This window comes from Patagioenas fasciata, chromosome 14 (genome assembly GCF_037038585.1).
Source record: "Patagioenas fasciata isolate bPatFas1 chromosome 14, bPatFas1.hap1, whole genome shotgun sequence".
NCBI classification, from domain to species: domain Eukaryota; kingdom Metazoa; phylum Chordata; class Aves; order Columbiformes; family Columbidae; genus Patagioenas; species Patagioenas fasciata.
Genome location: NC_092533.1, coordinates 4,139,092 through 4,162,007, shown reverse-complemented (window position 1 = coordinate 4,162,007; position 22,916 = coordinate 4,139,092). Strand labels below are relative to the sequence as shown.

The window sequence follows — 22,916 nt, the reverse complement described above, 5'->3', positions numbered from 1 at the left end:
TCAAGGGAGATGAGTGAAGCTGTGATGGATATAAGAGGAGAGAAGCACAAACAATGGAAGATGTTCATCTCCTGTACAAATAGGGTAACTAGCAGGAGGGAAAGACATCTACATGTAAGACACAAAACTACTGCTCCCTCCAGCAGCAATCTGATCTCTCAAGCATAGACCCTCTTCTTCAGCATGTCCTGAGCAGCACCCAGGACCTAGTGGGTTTGACTTCACATGTCTTGCCAGTGGCTCTTTGCACCTTAAAACTGAATCTTGAAGGGAGCCTTGCAAAGCTGCTCCTGTAAGTTTAGCTTGAAGAGGGAGCTGACTGAAAACAGGCACTTGTTCAAAGAAAATTAAAAAGGAAAACCCAGTAAAGAAACACACACCCAGGAGGTGCAAAGACTATTTGAAGAAGTCATTATAGTAAATGTGCATTTCTTAAGGGAAAAGAATTTAGAATAAAAAGCTAGCATGCTTAACAAAGTGGGACAATTAACAGTAAGATCAGGCTTTCTAAGTAGAAATACTGTCCAAATAATGAAAATGTAAAAGCAAAATCTAAAACGTAAAATCTGCAACTGTGCCAAAATACACCAAAGGTTCTAAGTAGAATTTTCCACGTCAGAGGCATGAATTAAAAAACCACTTTGTAGATTCCACAATCACAGGGCTAAGAGAGCCTCCAAGGAAGATAACGCCACAGCAGAAAGGCTAAATTAACACTTATCCACAATAAACCAATAGATTCCAGTAACACAGAGCCACACTCAGGACTACCACCCCTGCCACCAGCACTGAAGGAGCTCAAACACACAATCACCCAGCTCAAGCTCCGCACCACACTTTTGGGAGAAAGGGAGGAAAGTTCATATAAACAGTAATGTAGTAAACACACAGAAAGAAGCGACAGACTGGGGAAGATTCATCACAGCTTTCGGAGAGGCAAGTCCTGTCTCAATCCCTTTGAGTGTGGGCAAGCAACGGCACCACTTGACACAATGAACTTCTGTTTCTAATGAACAAATTTCAAGATCCATCTTCAAAAAAGGCTTCTGAAGAATGTAATGTACCATAAAGCAAAGGAGAAGCTTCTTTGAGTTAAAAATGGTTAAAAATGAAAACAGTAATAAGAGGTCAGCTCTCCCAGCGGAGGTGAGACTCAAGAGGAATCTCTGCAGCTCAGCTTTTCATGACTGTAAAGGTGATTAGCAAAGGGACAAATGGAATGATTCAGAAGAGTTCAAAGCTTCAAGTCAACTGAGAGAAAAGCATCAGTCACTCATGACACAGTGGCTGGACAAGAAAGTGGCAGACAAATTTCAGTATTGAAAAATGTAGACAGGGGGAAAAGCCAGCTATACAATACCTGCATATTACAGCTGTACATTAGCAATCACTGTCAGGGGCTGTATTGTGGAGACACTCTGGGTATGGCCACAAATACATGTCACCTCATTGTTGAGCATCAATCAGAAAGGTTTAGCACCAGATAGGAACTGTTAAGAAACAGAGAATATAAATTATTTCTATCACGTTGCTGTACGACTGCTTGGTCTGCTCAGCTGCATCATTCTGCACAATTGTGGCACCGCAGCCTTCCACATCATCATCCCAACAGGGATGCTGGGAGCCAGACAGGGCACAGAGATCCCCTCTCCTGGCCACAGAGAAGAACAGAAATAGAAAAGGCTTTTGTATAAACTCACAGCAACTCTTATGGTAGAAAACAGGTTACAGAGGTTGTGGCAGAGTCCACAAAACCAGGAGTGAACTCGAGAAAATGAAAAGTAGATGTTGTTCAGGATTATTCATAGCACTAGAATTGAGAGAGACTAAATAATTATCATATAGTAAGTTTAAAAAAACAAAAGGAAGGGTTTTGGTTTTTTTTTACTTCCCCATATGATCTAACTGCACTGTGGAACTCATCACCCCAGGATGTTGTGGATGCCAAATACATTAAGGGAGTCAAAAGTCAGTTAAAAAAATTCATGGATTGGTCCATCAGTGGCTATTAAATATGATGATGGAGATGCAGCCTCTGGCTGGCAAGTCCCTAAACCACATGAAGCTTTATCACAGAAAGAATTACTTTGTGCTTGCTCTGTTTATTCCCCTCGGCATCCACAGCCAACCATGGTCAGCTCCAGGACCCAGGTACAGGAGTTATCCCAAGCTGGCACAGGCTCCCACCTGGTGTGGACATTCTCAGGTCTCAGCCAATGCCAGTTCCGGTCTAGACATCTGGGCTGCGTCTTTGTCCCTGTCCTGAAGTGACACTAAACCTTCTGAAACAGGGTGGATTGCCAGCATCTCGGGCTACAATTTTGTATATTAAACCTCAGGAGATTCCTAGGACACAAAATCCCAAATCACACCCAGATGTCAGTCCTTTGTTTAGATGCCACAATTTATACTTCAAGCAGTGCTTCCTCTTCTGTCTCCCTAACAATGACAAAACAAAGAGCTATAAACAAATCCTAGCTCCAGATGTTCTTTTACCCTCATTAGTGGCCAGCTTGGCTAATGCTGTTTCATCAGACCTTTGTTTCAGGGTGGCAGGCCAACATCAGCAAGTTGAGGACACTTTGATGGGCTCCCCCCTCTTGCGATGTGACAAATTCCCAGGACAGTCCTGCCCGATACTCACTACAATAACAAGCACGGGGCTGAATTACTGCCCTCCACAATGTTTGGTACGTGGAAAAACTTGTGCGTGCTAATTACTGTGATTGCTCCATAAAAATCCCCCTCGGGCAGCCGCGTGCTCTCCCGGTGAAGCCGCAGCCCTGCCCCTCGGCAGCCCGCAGCAGCAGCCCAGGTGGAGATGATGTTTCCTCCCTTTGAAGAGCTTCCCCATCATTGGAGGTGTCCCACCCACTCGCCAGATCTATTCCTAGACATATCAGTTGCTATTTATTTTCCTACTGACTGTTACAGCAGTAACAAAGACACACAGTTGAGAATCAGTCAGACCAGACACATAAGTAGGCTACGAAACAAAGATTTTTCCTCTTCCTTTGAAGCCTACTATCCATTATTTCTGATAAGAGGTGCTGCAGATTTATTTCCCTGGTTTGAGCACTCCTAAGCCTCTTTACTAAGCCTGGCAGCAAGAACCTCAAAGCAGATGCCAAATCCTGCAATCTTTTTATGTGTGGTAGAAATAATCCCTTTGCCTGGTGCCTGGGAGAGCTGAACCCTGACATCCACATGAGCCACTGCTGGGACTGGCTCGGGCGCCAGAGCAGAGCCAGCACCAGGGCCTGTTCTCCGCACAGAGCATCTGCTCTCTGCAGCCAACCAACAACCGCATGCTTTGCTTTCATCTGACCTCCAACCACAGTCTTGCACAAGATACATAGATCTGACCCCAAGCCCATCAAATCTCCCCATGCCAGGTCTGTGCAGGGAGATTTGGGCACTTCCATCCCTGCAAGGGATCTTTTACTTTTCCTCCTCCTGCAATTTCACTTTTACTTTCAGTAGCTTTATGAATTGGAGCACAAAGAAACCTGAATAAAAGGGCAACACAGTTCCCAAAGCCACCCATGCTTCCTGATCAACACGGGCCAAGCTAGCAGACCTTTTGGGCTGGCTGGCTGCCTTGAACTGGTGAAGTCAAACTTCATGAGGCACAACACCATAGCCAAGTATCCCCAGTGCCAGGGTAAGTGCAGACAGTTTGAACCAGAGCAAGCTGCAAAGGGCAGAGGGAACCTAATCACAAGAAGAATAAATCCAGAGGAAATATTTCGCACATGACTTCTGGCAGGGAGGGGCTGATCAGCTTTTACTGTGGAGGAACAAGGAGGAGTGAGAGAGGGAAGATCCACTTTCACTTGGCTCCCAGGATGCCCAAGGACTTTCACATCCCTGCACACAGAACAGCTGCTCTAAGTCTTTACATCTTATAATGATAGATTCCTCATTTAAAAATAAATCAGTGCAGCCTGGGATGCACGCCAACACATTTCCCCCAGTTTTCCCACATCCTACATTTTAAAGGCAGCCGATGAGCTCCATCCTTGCTGATCCTTCGTCCTTCCTTTAATAACTCCCCATGTTCTCGTTAAAAACAGTGCATTGCCCTCCTCACCTTTAAATTTCCCCAGAGCTACAACCGCCTGCTTCGGCCATTTTATTCAGTTTTGCATCATATTGCTAGTACTGTTGAAACTATAACGCAATCTTTGAAGTTCCTTTCGGTCACTTCTCACACAGGTGTCACCGCTGAACCCTTTGTGCCCCAGGTCTGAAAAGTCACCTCTACTGAGCTTCTACATCTCCAAAAGTACAGGAGAACTAATAGTTCAGGGCCAGCTGGAACCAATATTGTTATTCTTCACATATTGATCTTGACTTTCAGGTCAATACTGTTCCCCAAAACTTACCAAAAGGGACCTGGGGTTTGCAAACAAGGCGCTCAAGCACGCCGTGTTGTGCAACACGCAGGCTATCAAACCTGGAATCTCATTACACCCTCTGCCTCCCACTCTGGGTTGTGTTCCCTTGTTACATCTTGTTTCAAATTAGACTGAAAGCTCATCACGCCAGCGGCAGTGGCTCCCTGTGGCACCACTGCAGCAAACAGGATTAATAAGCAAGACTAAAGACAGCTCTCAAAAGCACCAAAAAACAAAGAGGAAATCAAAGAGATGTGGGAAAGTCCATGCCCTTGCCATGAATAAAGAATCTCTCTCAAGATACTTGAATAACTTCAGGACATCCTTGAACTTGACTTCTCTATCATGAGTTTCATTTCTCATTTCTACTTTCAGCACTTCACAAATTAAGTGAATCTGAGTGAAAAAGACGCTTTGCACAGTCTGACTTTTTTACGTTCTGTTTCATCAGCATAGCTCAAAGATTTAACTAGTCCATTCAAACTGGGTCATTTGTGTTGCAGACAACAGGGCACACTCAGCGAGGAAAGGATAAGGATTTTAGCGGCAGGAAAATAAGCAACCTGTCTTATCAGCAGACTGCTCTGTCCTAGCCCAGAATCTCACACCCTCCCAACACATTTTTTCCACTGCCTTACTCCCCTATGTTCTAGGGTTTAACTTTGGAATTAAGCTGCTCCTCCCTAACAGCTTTCCACCTAATTTCACCCAGAGCCCCAGGTGCTGCCCTTCCATCAGGGCATGGCCACCGGCTCCTAGGGGGCTTTATATCAACTGAATTGTTTTTCCAGTAGCCTCAAGAGGCTGAACTGGGAATACTGTCTATTGTTCATCAGCTGGGCTATGGAGAAAGGAAAGATCTGCCACTGGCCATCAAAGCAGTCAGTGGTTTGGCCAAGATACAGTTCACCTTCTCTGGAGATGAGCCTGTGGTCCATTGTCCCACATCATCTCCCACGCTCATCTGCTGAGGCCCACGATAACAGCACTGAGGTTTGCAGGTCAGGGAGAGCTTACATTGCACAGCTATTCCATCCTGCTGCAGAGACAGTCTCATCCCTCTTCACTGGACATGATTTCTGTAACAAGAAGCTTTCAGTGATAGAAATAATCAGCCCAAAAAAAGTACAATTTTAATATTTCAGGTGCCAAACAGCAGATCAGATGTCACTGCTTCCCAGGAGGCCTTAACTCTTTTCTCTACCCACCCACCTCCCTAAGAGCATCATCTCTGCAGATCCATCTCTCCCCCACCTAGCACATGGCCACAGGATTTTGCTGACATCAAAAATAAAGCGGTTCTGGTGATTTTCTCTACAGAGGCACAGTGGGACTGCCCTAATGGCACTGTCAGTTTCAGAGCAGCACATCCTTGGACAGCATCACTGTCATTGTCACCACAGAGCTCCAGAGAACACAGCTCTCTCAGTTAGAGGGAACACGCAGTGCCCATCCAGGTGAGCTCACTTATTCACACAAGACAACAGCACCAGAAAGCAGAGCTGTCATTCCATGGGAAATCTCCCATTTCAAACAAGACTGGTTTTGCTCTTTTAGCCATCCTCCAATGCAACCGGTGCTGAGGATAAGAGGACTCGCAGGCAAAACTTTAAACTCCTTCTCTTACCCTCTGCTTACAGCAGTAGTTACAAAGACCCAGAAATGAGACCATCACATTTGCATGTAATTTAACTTGGCGCTACACTTTTCCTGCCGGGAGGGAAGGTTCCTCCTCCTGGATGGGGTAGGGCTGTCCAGGAACATAGCTCTTTTATACAGAAAAGGAGAAAGAGTTAGTTATCTCCTGCCCAGTCCCAAAGCTTTGGAGTGAAAGCACTTACAGCAACAGCAAACAACTGCTCAGCAGCCCCGCAGTGATGTGGTTTAAGAAAAAAAAAATATAAACACACAACTTTCTTGAGCACAGAGCTAAGCAGGCCCCAGGCAGTAATGGGTACATGATGAATAATAAACCCATCTGAAGCAACAAGCATGAGTTAACCCAGATGAAGAGTTCCTCCTAGTTCCCCCACCCTCCCCGTCTTCAGCTGTTCTTTGGAAAACCCATATGCATTTTGAGGGTGTCCAGAAAACAAACATTTGGCTGCTTTCTTAAAGAAACCTTGGAGAGCCCAAAACTGGCTGTGTGGGCTGAGTCCTCCGCAGGGTACAGTAACCAAAGCAAAAAGAAACATCCTCGGGGCTGCTAGAGCATTTGGGATGGGGGAAGTGGAGCAGAAATCTTTGTAGAAAAGCTATTTACATCTGTTTGACCCTCGTAAAACAGGTCCCCAGGCTCTTCTCCACTTGGAGGCATTTGGATGACAGGCTGCAGCAGCAGTTTGATCCTTCCCAGGGGACAGGAGTGGTGCAGAGCAGCTGTGGGTAACCACCAAGCAGCACACACAGCCTGTGCTGAGGAGCGGGTGCAGGCAGAGAGGTCCCACCTGCTTTGCAGGGCAGGAGCAGCACCATGGCAGGCTCCCTGCAAGGACCAGGGTGCTGTCTGCTGTGCAGCCTCTTGGCTCACAGTCCCACATTTGCAGGAGAAGTCAATGAAAGTGAAAGACACCTGCACCCTCCTTCAGGCTCCACCCCAGCCCTCCCCAACAGGCTGCTCCTCCCTGGGAGGCTACTTATCTTCTCCCACTCAGATCCCTTGATCTGCTTGCCAAAGCCCAGCCGGCTCCAGGAGACTCTGGCTGCAGCTCAGCTCTGGGCTACCACAGGGCCAGGAGGCTCCAGATCTGGTCTTCCCTTGCTTTGTCCCAAATGCCCATTGAAGTCTACAACTTTACCCATTCCAATACCACATGCTGGCCCCAGACCTTGGTAAGCAAATTCCATGAGTTACACAGAAGGGAGGTCCCATGTACTAAGACCAAGAGAGTCCAAGACAAACACTTCTGCTGTTGCTGGAACTAGCAGGGATGCACACAAGTGACCAACCCATCCAGCAGCCAAGCACAGCGGGGAGCAGCTCATGCTGCTGGTTTTAAGCCAGGCTCACACAGCTCACTGTCTCAGGTCCACATTTACTGCCCCAGCCTTCCCTGGCCATCTCCAGGTCTCCCTCTATGATGAGAGGGACAAATCCAGAAGGAACTGTGGAGGTGGGCTGCTTGTTAGGGACGACACACAGTGGAGGAATGGGATGACAGAGGCCAGATTTGAACAGTCCTACATCCAACAGTTCCCCAGCAAATTTGTGCCATGGGAGGTAGACAACAAGGCCCACAAGAGGCAGCAGAAATATGCTGACCCACCTCCACATTAAACTTTCCTTCTGGAAGGATAGATCCAGCCTGGTCTCATTCAGGTCAGCACTGGGTGAGACAGCCAGCTCTGCTGCTGGCTTCTGTCACTGCTGCTCATTCTGCAGGACGAAATCTTGCCCTGTCCACTACTTCAGGAAGACAAAAAATGTTTTTTGCATTTTGTGGGTTTTTTTGACCCCCCTCGCATTGTGGATGCCTTGCAGTACATGGACAACGCAGCACAATGCACAGCATGCAGAGGGCTTGTCCTGATAGCCAGTATATGGACCCCAGGAACACTCTGCCCCAAACAGCTCCCCTTTCCCCGGGACAGGACATTCCTTTGTGCCCAGGGCTCCCCACCAGGCTCGCTACCCATCAGACACCCAGCACCATGAGCAACCAAGCAAACATTGCCTCCTCCTTCTTCAGCCTGTTGAGCAACCACCAGTGGGTGGACACACACCCAGGCTAAACACAGCTCCAGTGCCATCACCCCCACCCACCGTGGCTTATACGCAGGTCACCAAACACATTCTTGCTTTGGGTGCACTAGTTCTCATGCTCCTCCCCGGGAGGGAGCGCATGTTGCTCAACCCCACTCTAGCGCCGATTTCCCCTATGCTGAACCCGGAACCAGATTTCACTCATCACAAAACGTGCCAGCCCTCCCTGCCCACGCAGCTCTGTCCCAGGGACAGAGAAGATGTGATGCTGCCACCAGCATAGCGAGAGCTGCCCAGCACCGTGACAGCCGGTCCCTGCAAGCAGCGGGGGCAGGTTGGCCCCAGACTTCGTGAGGAAGGAAAGGTCTTGGTGTAGCAATTGCCATTCTCTCTAATCCCCATGTTTGACTGTCTCTGAGCACAGGTCAAGCTGTGAGGCATCCAATGTTGGAAGGACAGAGGCTTTAAGGCTCTCAATGCCTCCTCATCACAGCCTTTACCTCCACATGACACACACAGCTTTTGCAATCCGGTTAGCACTCATCTGCCCTATTTCAACTTCAAAGCACTTCACAAACATTAACCAATTAATCCTCTCACCACCCTTAGAGGGAGGTGAACATCTTTATTTTTATCCATTTCCCCATCAATGAGAAGGAGAGAGTTAAGTGCCTCTCCCAAGGCCATCCCTAGCTGACTCCCAGCTGACTGCACTTGACTCCCAGCCCCAGGCTGGGCCCATCAGAGGAACGCAGGACACCTTGGACAGCAGAAATGTCACTGAAACAGTCACAGGCAACTTAGCAGAGCTGTGACCAAGCACCTTTGTTTTTCTCTGTGTCCCATATGACTTGGCTTCTTCAGCACTTTCTGTTCATCATCAGTCAATGACCTGGAAGGAAAACAATCTGAGACAAGCGAGACAGAGCAGGCCACCATCACACAGCAACAAGGACCAGCCAGAGAACTAGGGGCACTCACACACAATAAGTGTTTTTAACAGGCCCATTTAAAAAAATCCCGCATCTTGGGAATAAAAAAAAAAAAAAAAAGAGGCCAGTGGGGATGGTACCAGAGTATGGTGACAAATTTTGACATGACTGAAGCTACACAGACAGCTGAAACATGACATGAGCTTCTAGCAGTGCTTAGCTTTTGCTAAGAACAGTGGAGCAATATTGCAGCTCATTCTGCACTTGAAATTTCACTTATATCCTGCAGCTCAGGCAGAGCTTGGTTTAGGGAACCCCATAACCTTCTGGGGCATTAGTAAGGGCAGGGAGCTGCAGAGGGAGCTGGCATTCATCTGGGACACTGCAGGAAGGCAGCACGTGTCACACCAGCATGGTGGCAGCTCGCTCAGGGTGGGACATGTCACCAGAAATGATGCTCCCCTTTACATCATTGAGGACTCACTCAAACACCGCCAGCAAGCAGCATAGCACTCACGTTCAGCAGGACCACCATGTACCTCCACGGTGTAATCAGCCAAAAAATATTTTGCCACCAGAAATTGCTACTTCTTTGTTGAAGACGTGGGCTGCACTCTTACTCCACCCAACAGGCAAGTGGGCAGAGCTGCCATGCAAGGGCATCCAGCTGCGCTCAGGAGGGAAGGGAACACCCTGGTCCCTAAGAGCCCCAAGAGACAGGGGGCTGTGGAGAGGGACAGAAGGTGCACAAGGAGGGGCTGAACACCAGACCCCACCAACAGCGACGGCTGCACTTATTACAACCATATCATGGATGAAACTGCTTGCTCAGGTGAAGGGATGCCCTGGGACAGAGCAGGCAGGGCTGGGAGGTTGCTCCCAGCTCCCTTTCACTTCAACATCAAATTCTGTCCCCAGGGCTCCTCAGAGCACACAAGTAAAATTCTTTCTGCTTTTACAACACCACTGACCCTGAGCGGGAAAACCCACAATTGCAGGCTTTACAAGGAAGTGTTGGTTCATTTTTATCATCATTTCCACTGGCTGTGGCTCAGCGCTGACTACTGACAGTTACTCATTACCATTCATCCTCAGGTCCCAAATTGCCCACTAAGCCCTGTGAAGATGTAGGCATCCCAAAGCCTTTTGGATGGAGAGGGGTAGCCTTCAAACAACACTCTGCGATGTCAGATCAATACTGGAAAGAGCTGAAATCAGTCCAGCGCCTCGCTGAAGTGGCAGGAGAATTTCAGGCAGATGAAATGCAATTCTCTAACTGCAGTTATTAGAGACAGCGGGGGTAAAAGCCTTACTTCTATTGCAGGTACAATACCATTCCAAGGGAAGGTTTTTCTTAGCATCAAGAATCGCTCTGAATACCTGTTTAAAATAGCATGTGTAATGTGCCTTAAATTTATTGCTAAGCACAGACCTCAAGTCACAGTAGCACCTTAGACAGATTTTCCCACCTACGCAGGGGCGTCACAGCTGCACCATGGTCACACGCAGGCCCCGGGGAGGGGAGGCAGAGCCCCAGCTCCCGCAGGAGCACCCCAAGGTGCAGGGTGAGTGCCGGGCCAGCTCGCAGCAGACAGTGCCACCTGCTGATACCCACTCCCCGTCCCAGCCCTCCTGCTGGGGCCTGACATGCACCCTCCCAGCTCACAGATTATGTCTCACATGCTAGTCAGCCCCCAAAAGCAGCAGTAATTCTGTATAATATTCTTGGCTGTTCGTTGTGCCATTCCCCCTTTCCATGTGCTGGATGACCCACTGCCTGGCTTCAACCATCAGTGTAGCATGGGATGTGGCACCACATGCCAAGACTGTTTTGCGAGGTAAGGAGAAAAAGACAGGTACCTGAACTGGGATATAGCAAGGAACAGTTTATGGGTGTACTTTCCTCTGCAACTGAAAACCTTTTTCTTGGATATCTTTCTTGAGTATCGCCATCATCTATTCCCCTCCTGAAACTTCCGCCACTTTTTTGAGCATTGAGAGCTCAAGCTGCTTAGAAACACCTTCAGAATTAGCAGGGAGACCACCTACCCTACTCATACACCATGATTAGATGTGCAATCATTTGTATGCTGCAAACGCGCTGCACGCCCACAAATCCAAAATGCCTTAGACAACAGTTGTGGGGTTTAGCTTGATCCCATAACGATGCAACATCCTCACAGCACTCCTGTGAACTACTCCAGGCAGCATTCACAGCATGGCCCAAACCAGAATCAAAGCACAGTGCAAAGCCACCAAGTTCAGCAGGACCCTGGGGCCCTCAGGGACTGAGAAGGACCTTGACATTCACTACAAGAAGTTCCTTAATGAATGGGTGGATTCCTTATCACGTTCCCAAACAAGTCTTGAACTTGCTCTTAGTTAAAAGTGGTTCAAAGATGGAATCCCTCTCCCCAAGAAATCTACTTCCTAAGATATTTTCAAGCCCAAATTTGCTTTTCCATTAGGTGGTCACCAAAATCCTTAGTTCATATCTTACTTCACTCCTTGACCAACAGCTCATTAGCCTTTGTCTTAAGAAGTGAAAGAGAAGCCAAAGGATTCACTAGGACAGATGTTTAAACCAGCTTACAAAGCAAAGTTCAAGTTGAAGGGAAGATCTCCAGAAATAAGAGCAACGGCACATTTTTTATGCGCGAACTACCATTATTACTGATTATTTACCCTGCAGCAGTCACTACAAGTTGCAGTGCCATTGTCCCAGATAATATGCACATGTTAAAAGGCAAAATTCTTTGCTGTAGAAACTGTGAAAAGACAAAAGACAAGAGAGCATCATTCTTACATGGAAGCAAAACCAGAAATTAATTGACTATCCTAAGTTATACAATAAGTGGCAATACTGAACTGTGCATACTAATTTGTGCACAAAACATGCTTATTAGTTACATTAAAGGCCACAGGACACTGCTATCAGTCTGTATAAACAGCATCAGCCTGTGCTACTCTATTCTCATTTATAAAGCATTATAAAGCATACCCCCAAATCTTCCCTCATCCTTCTGCACTAATTTTAGAACTAATTAAATTACACCTGTGACTCAGATCTCTGATTTAGGCTTACATGATCTTTGCTAAAAGACCTTTCTGTGCTGTTATTTGGCACCACTTTCCCAAACATACCCGACTCTGCCTATTCCACAGGCTGGCGATGATCATCAGCTCATGGTAACACACACAGGACAAGAGCTAAAAACCAAGGAACTCTCTCAAAAAACCTCAACCACCAATTTATACATCTATGGTCAGTTTGCACCTAGCACAGCAGCATTGCAGTGCCCTGACTCCATGGAATGAATGCCCAAGAATTTAATTAACATGCAGATCTCACTCCAGAAATCAGAAAGACAGCATCCAGACATTTCTACTGTTACCCAACCATGTTCAACCAGAGACTGCAGCCAGGCTCTGGATTGTGCCCAAGAAGGAACAAAACCTCCAAGCACTATAGAGATTTCACATAGTTTGCAAAGAGAGAACAGAGCCCACTGCCTGCAAAGCCACTTCTCAAAATCCTTTTTCAACAGGAATATTGTCAATATAGAAATGAATAAAGTGACCAGTTTCTAAAGAGCCTGCTCCAGCTCTCTTGCTGCAACTTGTTACTGGTGAGCACAGAAACCAGTGCAGGTACCAGCATTGCAGGGCTCCTCATAAACCTGGCACACATGAAAAGTCTGCCTGCCCATGAGCAAAGGCAGATGCAGACACATCTCTGCTGGGAAAATCAGTTCCTCTGAGCCACCTGAGAGAGGTCCATCCTGGAGAGGAACCACCCTTCCAAAAACCTCCTTTGCTGCACGCATACCCCAAACACATGGTTTTGAAATGAAAAATACTATCATAGATCACACTTTCAAATAAAGCCCTACAAAACCAGGGCCATCCTTGAGGGTATAGTTTGTCACCCTGCTTCCCCAAGTCTCATAATTACATGGAATTCAACCTAATTTAAGATCTCACATTCAGTCCACAGATCCCTCAAATCCCAATTCCAGCAGGATCCACTTCTTCCCAGTGCAGCATCCACAGCATGTTCCAACACAATCTCACCACCACTTGCTGAGACCAACCATCTTCCCTCCAGAGCAGACCCCCAGATGCAGGGAGGACACATATTTATAACATCAGGACTCGTCACATGCCTTGGGTCAGCTGAGCTTGTTTCCCCAGTCGTTGTCTTTTTCTATTTCCATCCTTCAGTCAGATTGTTAAGTGGCACAGGAGAACCAAATTCAATTAACAGGATTAATAGCAATTAAGCCCCTATTGGAGTCAGGGTTGTGGTCTTTAGGCCTGGAAAGAAACTAGCTGGCACTGCAGCAACAGAAGCAGCAGGTGATGCCAGAAGCTTTTTATTTCCAAGGAGAAAAATTGGTTGTCTTTCTGCAAGCCTCCTCCCCCTCTCTGATCAGAATTTGGCCCAGATGGAGCCAATTCCCTTTCAGCCAACTCCTGCTTCAGCCCCGCTCTTTGCACACAGGAAAGCTCATCTTCCTTTGAACACCAGTCTGAACAAACCATCTCAAAGCAACTTTCTTTTTCTGTGCCTGCATTAAAAAAAAAAAAATAAAATTAGATTAAACATGTCTCATAGCACGTGTGGGAAAAAGCAGAGCACTTGGATGTGAAGCTGAAGATCCCTTTAGTTTGCCTTATCTGTGGGATTTTCTCATGACAGCCTGACCCCAGTGTGCACGGGGCTCTGCAAAGGGAACTGGTCCCAGCTACTGGTGCTCTGGGATGTCCCCACTCCCCTGCCTGACCCTTCACACCACAATCCTTGCAAATCCTTCCCACCCCATCCTTGCAAACAGGAACAGGGTGTCACTCCGGCAATTTGTCCTCCAGTCTCACTCTGTTATCACAGCACCTCACAGTAGTTATTTTAGCTACAGAGCATCTTTCTGGCTTCCTGTGTTGTCCGTTAGTGTTCTTCCTAATTGAGGGCTTTTAACTTTAACAGCGTTTAGCAGCTGTTCTTCTTCCGGCAGGGGAACGAGGAGGAGGCACCAAATCTTTTATTTAAACTTCTTCTGTAAAGAGTGGGAACATGACCCACACACAAGCAGATGTCCCTCAAATGACAAGCCTTCCCTGCTCTGCCTGGGGCTCCTTTTAGCCACCAGTCCCATGAACTGTTGAATTCACCGGTCCATACATCATCCTCAAGCAGGAACCAGGGATCTCCAGCTGACTCCTCCAGAGTCAGGCCAAGGGCTCCACATGGTTTGGTGGGAGTCAGAGGCTCCCAGGTCAAGTGCTGGGCCATCTGTGGGTGAAATAGTGGACAAAAATTGGATGGGTTTGCCAGGGGCTCCTGTCCATGGAGAGGCAGATTATATCTCTGGACAACAAGCAGAGCAGCAGCAGCAGCTGGGAGCTGCAGGGTCTCACCTTGGTGGGTCTCACTGCTTTGCACCAAGAGAAGCATGTTGTGTGCAGCAAAATGGATAATGGGATGGGAAGGTAGCCAGGGGGACACACTGAGATTGGTGCCCGCAATTCCTCTCCAGCCAGGGTGGGATCTGCACAGTAAAAAGCTGCCTCGGTCCTCAGAAGAGGGATAGGATTTACTTTTGTCAAGGACTTGAAAGTTTCGAAGTCCGGAGAGAGGCAAGAAGCAGCATGCTCCACCAGTGCCCCAGGGAAATTGCAACAGTCACCAGTCAAAAGCATTCAAACATCACAAACTAGGCCCAGATGATCATGAATCACAGCTTAGAAACCACAAATGGTTCTTAAGCCTTTTCAAAATAAAGTCATTTACCAACAGGCTTGTTTGGGGTGGTTCACATTTTCCAGCCTTCTTCCGAACCCAAGAGAGAGAATGGGCTAAAGTAAAAGCAGAACTTCTCTTATAGTCCCGACACCCGGGAACTGGGGCGATAACAGGCAGATATTGCGACATTTGGCTCAAGCTCACACTTGGTGGTGGTGCTGGGGCTGCGGGAAGGGCTGTGTGGGAGCCCCTGGTGCTGGGAAGAGTGGGCAAGTGGTGACCCCTTGGTATGCTGAGCCCGGACAGGCTCGTGACCACCCTGCAGAGCTCTGGGAGGTGTCATTGCTGGCTGTGAAGGGGAGCAGGGGATCTCCAACCCGGTCCCCAGCTCCCTCCAGGGCCTCCTTGCCCATGAGGCCAACCCCACACTTGTGGCTGGAAGTCTGAGCGATGTCAGAACAATTTTGTTTGAAAATGTTTCCCTTGCTTTTCAGCAACAGACATAGGTGATGTTAAGTGCACTAACACGGTAAAACACTGAGTGCTCCTTGGGACCAAGGGCATGGGAGGTCCTGAGGCTTCAGTCAGAGCAAGACCTACATGCCAATGAAGTACAGACAGTAAAGCTCTTAGGTGTCATCAATGTTTTAATCCTTGATTTAAATATTAATGTAATGGGAGAGCATAAAAGCAGTATCCCTGAAAGCACCGGGTCGGCTAGTCCAGCACCCTGTCCTCACAAGGGACCCAGAGACCTCCTCCAAGTTTTTTACCTCTCCAGTCCACTGTTGACTGTCTAAGTCTCATAATACTAGCTCTAGTTTATAATAATACAGCATCATAAATGCAAAGCTGGACATCATGATAATTATTTATGACTTACACTTCTGACCAGCACTGAGTGTTTCTATGGAGGCTTTAATTATCATTTATGTATCTTTGTTCCACATCCATAAAAATCCCAGGGCTCTGTATGGCTGAAAGCTGAATTTATAGGATCCTGGAAATTGCAAAGCCCGGATCCAGTGGGAAAGGCAATGCCAGATCCAGTGAAAGGACATGAGTGTCAGCAGGGCATAAAATGTCAAAATGAGCCAACAGGTGACAGTCCCAGCCAGTGAAACTGTAGTTCCCGGAGTAAAAGGGACTTGTGGCAGCTGCATCTGTGCCTGATCCATGTCTGCACCCCGATGGAGATGTAACATCTCTGAGTATTTCCTATAGAAACAGCTGCATAACATGGGAAACTCAGCTGGTTTTTAACAGGAGAACCAAGTTTCTTGCTAAGTGCAACTTGAAACTGTTACAAGAGCCAGGGGCTTCCAGAAGCTCAAAAACTTGAAGGAATGAAGGAAAGAGGATCTTGGCAGGGATGAATAAGGATAAGAAGGCAAAGCATACTGCAGGCTTTGGCAGGCGCTTCGTTGTGTAGAAGAAAAAAATAAAGAAGTTAAAAGCTGCTTGGGGAAAGGAGGTTCAGCAGTGAATTGTTTCATCTCCGCTACCAGAGCAAAAGGGCCGCTCCTCATATCCCCGATGGGCATCGGAGGCAGCGTTTTCACAGCGGAGCACCTTGCTTTCACAACCAGGCTGAGAACGTACAAGACATCAAAAATAATGTCACATTTATTAGGAAAGCGATTCAAGTGCGAAGCTCACCAAGGGACATAGGGAGCTGACTACATGCAGAAATCAAAGGGAAACGCTTGATTGAAAGGAAATGTTTATCCACTATGTTCAAAGGCTCCCTAAATCAAAGACAAAATCCTTCTTTAATCAAGACCATTGACCAAAGCTGAAAGCACATTGCCGCCAACAATGCCCACAGCATCACCTTTCCTGGCAGGGCTGCCAGCCCCAAAGCTCTTATACCCCAGCATCTTTCCTCCAATACCTCATGGGTGTCCCAGGAGCAGGTCCCAGCACTCAAAACAAAGCACGTTTTTGGAGGGACAATAAGCATCAGCCATCAGCTATGGCCCAAAGCATCACAGTGTCCCTATTTCAGCTGCCTTAAACTTTTGCTCTCTGACTTGGAGCTTGAGCAGTCATTAGGAAAAAAGAGTTAATTAGGCCTTATCTAATCTCAGCCCAACCCAAGGGTCAATAGTAGTCAGCTAAAGTTTATCAGCAGTGTTTAACCATGACCTATCAGCTTTGGGGAGATTTTACTCAGGAAGTATTGTATTCCACACCGGAAAGCAGATACAAATGATTAACACAACGATAAGCGCGTATTGATTATGGCTAAACCAACCAGAAGTAAATGCTGGCAGGGTAAGAACTCACCAAGAATAAAGTTCATTTATAAATTTGAACTTCTGAACTAACATGGGGCTCATGGCACCTTGTGGCAGCGTGGCTTTGAGGAAAAGCCTTCTCTGGAAACAGGCTCAGTGTGTCCAAACTCTGCTGACCTTTTCTCTCCCCTTTTTAGTATGTTCAGGATCAGAGTCCGGCAACAGAAACAGCAACACCGGCTCTAGCCTGTGTCCACTATTGTTTTCTTTTTCCTCCCAAGATCTCATTTCTATCAGCCTCTGAAAAAGTGCACTTCTCATTTTAAAATCTCTCCATAGCTAATGGGAGGAAGAAATGTTGTGAGAAATGAAAGCCTTTATTTTGTAGTTGGTATTACTTTTCCCTTCCTTTCCACATCTTTCTATAGCCAGCTTTTCCCATGCAGCTAAGCAGACTGAGAGCTCTCTGCTGGAAAAGTCTCGTCTCCTCTAATTGTCCAAAATGGTATAGTGTGATGGACCAATGAATTTCAGCCTCCTCTAGCCACACACTTCATTGAAATCAGGAGTAGAATAGGGTTTTTTCTGAGTCCTGGGCCAGGGAGCAAGCCACGTATCAACAGCCATCAGCACTGCCAAAGGAACTCACAGGAGTAGCTAAAAACGCCAAATATTTCTGGGGTTGTGATGAAAGTAATTTGCGTTTTGTTTGTTTATCGACTGGCATACAAAGCGATAGGCAACATTATAAAAACTTGACAAAAATCTTTGACAAAAATGTGAAAATATCCCGCATTTCAGACCTCCACTGAAAACAAAACTCCTGGTCTCGGGAAAATGGGGTTACTTAAGGACCACAGAGGGGACAGGCAGTCTTCGGGAGCAGGGACAAAGCTGTCCTGAGCTATGCAGAAGGTCAGATTAGACCAGATCATCCTTCAGGAGTCTGTGACCCTCAAAGGAAGATACATACCGTATGCTTCCCATCCTGTCTGGCTGTGTGAAAGAGGGAGCGGGCAGGGTGTGCTGCTTCTAGCTCAGAGAAAGGGGAGTGCCTTGCTGGAGGAGATTGAAAACCGTGTTTGCCCAATTACCGGCCACAGAGTTTAATCACTCTGCTCTGGATCTCTCTAGCAGCTGCAGGGTCAGTCAGATGTGGAGGCGGGAGGCAAATAGGATTTAATAAATAAGCAATTTTATTAAGGAATTCTTTGCTTTCGGCATTTTCTGTAAGAGTGGGGGAAATGATGTTTTTTCTCCAATGATGCCAGGGAAATCAAGAAGAGCAGAGCTTCGTGTTTCAGCTCCTGGGCGACCAACCCCACGTGCTCCCGCTGCCTCCACATCCCATGGAGATCCCGCACGGGAGCCGAGGAGAAGGGAACAAGCGATCAGGGAGAAAGTTTTGCCAGAAGGCAGCACCCCCTGCACTGTCCCTGACCCAGGAACGCTCCTGGGTGGACGGTCTCATCGGCAAGGGACAGAGCCCCAGGGACACCACTGTGACCAGAGCCGACCACAGCCCAGAGGTATTCCCACCAGCCACGTGCTATCACCCAGTAAACCATAACAGATGAAGGGAAGGTTTCCATGGACTGAGTCCGTGGGGTCTTTTGTCACTGCAGTGGTGGGACAGCAAAGGCAAATGGGCCAGGAGCTGGGCTGAGAACTTGCTGCCACACCAGGGAGCTGGGCAGTCGCGCCCCATCCAATTCCAACCAGTAATCCTTGTGAGCCTGTTGCCTATCCCCAGCACGTTCAGCCTCCTCAGGAAGCATTTGATTGGCATCCAGGCGTGGTCACTTCTGGATAACCCAACAAGCCGTGATTTATGTGATGTCTTTGTCTTCAGACACTGCTGTCAGCAATACCCATCCTCAGGCGAAGTTGCTGATGCCTGCAGATTTCCAAAGCTCGCTGTAATGGACATGCTGCCCTTGCTGAAGGATGATAAACAGAAGCTTTACTAAAAGTAGAAATGCCCATTTGCTAATTTTCTCCTGTACCTACGTTCAGTCCCCTCCCAAAAAAACAGAGGCCCCAGAGGAAACATTTCCAGGACAGAAGAGAAAACAAATTGATATACAGTCCTGGGCTCCAAAGAGTCTCCTACAGCTAGAGAAAATAAGTGATATTTTCACAGCAGCTACTCACAGGATCCTTTTTCCTAAACTGTCAGAGTGTTCAATACCTTCCACATACCCAGATCAACAAAATAGCTTTCTCAGCATTAATGGGAAAGAATCCAAGACAAAAATCACTGTAGACCAAATTATGGGGGGGTTTTGGCTTTTTGCTTTGGTTTGGGTTCTTGTGTTGTGGGCTTTTTTTGTTTTTTTTGTGGGTTTTGTGTGTGTTGTTTTTTTGTTTTTTCTGCAGGAAAAAATCAGTGTTTGAGCAGTATCCCCTGGATACAAGAGCAGCTGATCACTGCACACCAGCTAGCTCTCACCTTGCTGATGCAAAATGGCTTGGTCTGTCTCCCGTGCCTGAATGGACCCAGCTGCGCCATTCCCCTTCCTCCCGGCGACTTTCGGGTCTCCTCGTGGGCTCCTGCATGCACACAGGTCTCCTGCCCTCCACGGGCGCACTGCTGCGTGGGGCTTGCTCTCCTGCACTGTCTGCACCAGCTGCTCTCAAACCCATCTTGGTATCCAAGGTGGAGGATCCAAGGACCATAGGCAAGGTCCTGGGTACATGTACAAGCTCCAGTCCTGCCAAACCCAGCCGGTAACAGAACTTTAGGGATTTTTAGCCTTTAAATCCAACACAAGCAGCTCTTCGGACGTCAGAGAGCTTTGAGCATCTTGAGAACTGTCTTTTGTGACACCCCTGGGCTTCCCTCTTGCCTTTCTCTGACCTCCACTCATACCACCCATCTACAGGGCAGTAGCAAACCCCCACCTGCCTTGTTGACCATCCTGAGCACTGAGAATCCTCTCGCAGGTCCCCAAAAGGTGCCTTCCCTTCATGTATCCCAAGGAAGGTCCCCACAACCTCCACCAAGGGACTGGGGCTCAGAGATGCCACCAGCACAGAGCTGTGGTCTTGGCTGCACAGCCACTTTTGGGTGGCAGGGCTTGGGACACTGCTGGGATGGGCCAAGGGGTCACCCCTCACCTGTCCTCCCCAGCAGAGGAGCTCCCACACAGCCCCAGCACCCCCAGCAAGCATGAGCTTGTGCCAAGTGTCCCAACATCTCCCTGGTATCACCACAGTTCCCAGGCACTGGGACTCCAAGAGGAGCTTTGCTCCTTTAGCCTGTTTTCTCTCTCAGGTTCAGAAGAAGGCTGGAAAATGCGAACCACCCAAACGAGCCTGTTGGTAACTGTCATTATTTGGAAGAGGCTTAAGGATCATTTGTGGCTCCTAAGCTGTGATCCACAATCACCTGGGTCTGGTTTGTGACCTTTGAATGCTGTTGCTGGTGACTCTGTTGCAATTTCCCCGGGGAACTGGTAGCTGTTCTCTATAAATAAATTATTCACTAAAAGCAAATTCCAGCCCTGGTACAACAAGTGCTCCTCCAGCCTGCTGTGGATGGGCCATTGCGGGGATGTAGGTAGGTTCTCAAATTTTTTGTTCCTTTGCAATGTGATTTTTTTATCCCTTTGCAAAACTTTACTGTTAAAAAAATGTAGCTTGAAAGCACTCAGATTTGGTGGAAAGATGATGCAGACATTCATCCTGCGGAAGGAGAACCACCTCTTCCTGCTGACCCACCTACAAGCAGACATGCCGGTTCAACTTGCCTCCTTACCCAACTGCCCTTTCTTTGCATGGCACCGATTTCACCTCCGAGTGCCTTCTGGAGCCAGGAGAAGACACAATCAGCAATTGCAGAGGCGTTCTGTCCTGCACCGTGTGTGGTGGCCATCACCCAATAAAGCAACCAAGGGAAAGCCATCCCACGCCAGCACCTGCTTCGGGGCGTGCGTGTCTTCCCCATTTCTCCGTGATGGGTGCTGTGCTCGGCAAGTCACACAGCACGGCTGGCAGAGCCGCCTGACTCATTTTTCTCTACTCCTCCAGCTGATGTGTTTGGAGGAACACGCTGCTCTGACAAGGTGACACATCCTGAGAAAGCCCACACTGCCGAAGACATCTCCTTCTACCAGGAACATCCAGCATAATAGCAGTTCACAGCTCTTTTTCATTCCTCCACAGTCAAATAAGCCCCAAGAATTTCTGCTTGATTTTCCTGAAGGATATACAATAGAAGTCGATCAGGAGACAGGAGCCCTGAAATCCCATGGTTTTGGGATAAACGCAGATGCCGGTAGAGGCGCTAGGAAAGGAAGGACAATTGCTAATGGAGAAACTGCACTAAAAACCCAGTGTGACTGCTGTTCAGCTGCAGCAGCGTTCGCAGCCTCTGTTGGATCCTTCTTTTGGCAGAGGCAAGTGCCCTTGAATCAGTTGGTTTGGCTCAATTCATTGTGGAATGATTAAGTTCGCTCCATTGTACTGCCTAATCTGGAGTTTCTTCAACCTGCTTCAGTAGTAAAGTACTTAATCTCCTACAGCTCTGGGAGGGGTTATAAACATGAAATCAAGCTCATGCAATCTATCAGGGGTCTAAGCAAGAAGAGGATGGGGAGAGAAGTGTCCAGGAGGCAGGGGCAGGTCAGCAGCCTGTCTCTGCTTTGATGCCTCTGACTTGCGGAGGAAGGAAAGGAGAAAACTATCGCGTTACACACGCTTGAAATGTCCCAGGAGCCAACACAGCTCCCATCTGCAGAGCAGCTCTCGTAAACACTGAGGATTTACCCATCAAACTCAGGTTTGGAAATGTGCCTGGATGTTTCTAAGGAATCTGAGGAAAGATGTTTCTGTTTCTGGACAATCAAAACTATCACATTTCCTGGCTACAGCAAAGATCTCTAAACTGAAAAATGTGCAAATGTGTTTTACCAGGAGTAGGCACATCCCAAACAAGGCTAATCAGAGAAACTCTTTTCAACACTGCTCTATTTACATGTGTTACAGATTGAGGAGGAAAATCTTCTCCTCGGTTGTCCTCACATATAACCATAAACGCCCTTGCTAAGTCCTCTCCCAGCTTTGGGAAGCGAGACCAAAGCACCTATTGACACCTATTGGCTTTAATCACACTGCAAACATGGCAGACGTGTTGGAGGAGCAACAGGGAACAGTGTTGGACTGAGATTAACCTTTTTCAGCCGTAAAAAATGAACGTACCTCCCTCTCTTGCTCCTTGGAGGGTGATACCACCACATGAATCTTCATCCCAGACACTACAGGACTGTTGCTTGTCCACAGAAGTCCACCAAGCACCCAGTCAGTGATTCATAGGTTCTAAGAGGGTCATACCCAAAACCAGCTTTACTCTCCCAGTGAATAACATAACAGATGCTATTAAGAGCAGGCCTTTTACTGCAGGTCACCCCAGGGAGAGCAGAGGGAAGCCCAGACTCACCAGGAATGTGTCTGGCAGGGGAAAGCATCCTCCAGAGCTGCATTCAGACTGGGGTCTCCCTTGGACAGTGGAGCAGCTGCCGATGGAGCTGAGATTTCCGTCTCACAAACAGCTCCTTGAATTGCTGTTGGCATTGACTTTTTCCTGTTCAGCTAATTAAAAATCTGTCTTTGAATCATAAGCCCCCATTAGTAATAATTTGCTTTGCACTTCTCCAGTGATTTATGGCTGAGATATCAAAGTGCTTTAGAAACATTAATTAATCCTTCTAATACCCAAGGGACTGATCCACTCTCCGCAATGCACCATTGGCGGTGTAAATGTAGGAAATCCACAGGGTTTACTCCAAACTGCAGGCAGGGAGAGGGGAAGGGAGCAGCGTCCGCCCCAATGAGCTCATTTCGGCTGCCTGCCTGCAATCAGGGAGCTGCGCAGTCAAAATAACAGCACGGAATGTG

The 22,916-nt window shown here is 47.7% G+C and overlaps 1 protein-coding gene across 12 annotated transcripts in view; it reads right to left on the bottom strand.

The window, feature by feature from the left end:
* Nucleotides 1–22,916, bottom strand: part of LOC136107712 (serine protease inhibitor Kazal-type 5-like) — a 119,498-nt gene that overhangs the window by 28,322 nt on the left and 68,260 nt on the right. For 2 of the 12 annotated variants that reach the window (XM_071814673.1, XM_071814672.1), the window contains exon 1: nt 13,020–13,131. The exons of 9 other annotated variants lie outside the window; for them this stretch is intronic. The gene's annotated coding sequence lies outside the window, so the exon portion shown is untranslated. Of the gene's footprint in view, nt 1–13,019; nt 13,132–22,458; nt 22,519–22,916 lie in introns of those variants that run through there. One more of the 12 variants, XM_071814674.1, reaches the window with a different exon arrangement.